This window comes from Cyprinodon variegatus, unplaced genomic scaffold (assembly GCF_000732505.1).
Source record: "Cyprinodon variegatus isolate N-32 unplaced genomic scaffold, C_variegatus-1.0 Scaffold1260, whole genome shotgun sequence".
NCBI classification, from domain to species: domain Eukaryota; kingdom Metazoa; phylum Chordata; class Actinopteri; order Cyprinodontiformes; family Cyprinodontidae; genus Cyprinodon; species Cyprinodon variegatus.
In genome coordinates this window covers 46578-49235 of record NW_015151713.1, presented here as the reverse complement: position 1 = coordinate 49235, position 2658 = coordinate 46578, and positions in this window count along the sequence as shown.

Below are 2658 nucleotides of genomic sequence, written 5' to 3'. Positions count from 1 at the left end.
TGGTTCTGGTTCTGGTTCTGGTTCTGGTTCTGGTTCTGGTTCTGGTTCCGGTTCTGGTTCCGGTTCTACAGGTTCGCCTGATTCCTGGGGGAAGGTCGTCAGGCTGGTAATCCTGCAGACCTTTCTGATGCGGGACGGTTTATGGTACTACGCCTGGTTCTGATTCTGGAGGTCTTTGTCCTTCCTCACTTAGACTGGACTCTGAGACTCTGTGATTTTATAATCTTCCAACTGGTTCTACCTCAGATTTAGGTCTGGACTTTGACTAGGCCGTTCCAACACATGGATAAGCTTTGCATTGTGGGTCTGTGTGGCTGTTTGAGGACCACTGCAGGTTCCCCTTAGCTCCGCCCATTTCTACACCAACCCTGCCCCCTCAGCATGATGCTGCCACCACCATGTTAGGGGTGTTCTGTAGTCCAGAAAGTTTCGTTTTGCTCTCAGCACCAACTCTTCCATATTTGCAGCATCTCACAGTTTTGGAGGAAATGAATTATAGAATAAAACAGAACCAAACTGGTTCATCATTGACAGAACGTCCACTTAAAAAGAAAGCTAATTTCCTGACACCTTAACCCTGAAAAGACCAGTTTTTAATCCCTTAATCCCAGTCCCGTGTCCAGGATTAGCTGGAACCCATTAATGGTAGATGATGAATCAGGGGTCAGAGGTCCTCTGGTCTGGTGGATCCTGAGTCTAAAGCTTTCAGCTCAGTTCTTTCTTCACACTAACAGACGTGTTGCTGTTTCCAGAATGAGGCTAAAATGGGGCGATCAGAAGGATCCGGTGGATTCTGGAGCAGCTGATCACCTCACATACTAATGAGTTCATCTTACGGAGGAAAACACAGGGCCTGTCTGGGGAATCTCTCCATGCTCCTCCTCAGAGTCAGCACCATGAAGGCTCCATCGTGCAAACAGGATGTGGAAAGACCTTTGCTCCCTGCAGCCTGGGAAAGTGGGCCCTCTGGGCTTTCAGACCAACTACCTGCTGGCTCTGCATCTCATTACCATGAAGCTCTTCCTTTTTCTCTCTCTAGGTCAGTTTAGTCCAAAATTAAACTTTAAACTCTGGTGAAGGAGTCAGTATTGTTTCTCAGTTTAAATGTTATGTCCAAACATCATGAACATAGAAAGGTCTGAGATAAGGTTTCAGAGACGTTTAAGGTCTGGCTGGTTAATTAAAGCATCCAGGGTTCCAGGAATGAATTAATGAATTAGAGAAAAGAACATCACCAAAAAAGTTAGAAATCAATCCACTGGACTTTGTTTCCAGGTTTGAAGACCTTTTGCTTCGCGTCCAGGAAGCTCTTTTAATTCAAAATGTGGGAGTTAGTGTTGAGTTCAAGGCTTTATAGAGTGGACCAAACAACGACATAGAAGCAGAAGAGGTTTTGTAGTTTTGCAGCTTGGATGAGGGAAACTAAGGGTTAAATGTTAAAGAGTTGTAACTATTTGCAGACTAATCAGCAAATTAGACTGAAAGGTTGTTGCTTTCAGGAATCCAGTTTGTGGTCTGTTTTTGTGTTTCCTTTCCTCCTCTACCAGGTGGTGCCCCGTCCTCATTGGGCCTTCCTGCACACCTGCAGCTCGTTGCCTCATTACCTGCGGAGCGCTGTTAAGCTGCTGACTGCCACTACCTCGACTCCAGAGTGTTTGCCAGTTTTGGGTCCTCTAGCCAGGCTGAGTTTGCTGAGTCAAACGGAGTTTTTGTTTACCTGAGTTTTAACCTCGCTGTTTTTTGTTTTTGCCCCTTGGCAGGAAGTCATCCTGCAAACTGGATGTTTGGGACCTTCTCCCCCCTGGAAGGATCTTCTGAGAACCAAACTGAGCTGAGGATTCAGGTTTGTGGTTTGGATCAACCATTTCCCCCCAGGATTGTCTTGGGCTTCTCTCTGAACAGGGGATTCATCTCCACAATGACCCGTTCAAGTACCGCAGGAAATCTAAGTGGCAGTCAGTTTCTCCGTTCACCAAGGAACAACCGCGGTCTGGGTAAACCCTGTCCGCCCTCCATCAACTAGACAATCACTGGAACATCCCATACAGACTGGATTCAATAAAAGACACCTTTTTCTGGAAACGTGAGTCTGCAAGCTATCCCTCCTCATCAAGTCAAAGATTCTAATTTCCCACTGAGCCTGAACTAACCGCAGTGTCTTCCCCTCACTTTCCAGTTCCGGTTTGACAGTGTCAGAGCAGCACTGGACTCATCTCANAAACTCTGGTGAAGGAGTCAGTATTGTTTCTCAGTTTAAATGTTATGTCCAAACATCATGAACATAGAAAGGTCTGAGATAAGGTTTCAGAGACGTTTAAGGTCTGGCTGGTTAATTAAAGCATCCAGGGTTCCAGGAACGAATTAATGAAGTAGAGAAAAGAACATCACCAAAAAAGTTAGAAATCAATCCACTGGACTTTGCTTCCAGGTTTGAAGACCTTTTGCTTCACATCCAGGAAGCTCTTTTAATTCAAAATGTGGGAGTTAGTGTTGAGTTTAAGGCTTTATAGAGTGGACCAAACAACGACATAGAAGCAGAAGAGGTTTTGTAGTTTTGCAATTTGAATGAGGGAAACTAAGGGTTAAATGTTAAAGAGTTGTAACTATTTGCAGACTAATCAGCAAATTAGACTGAAAGATTGTTGCTGTCAGGAATCC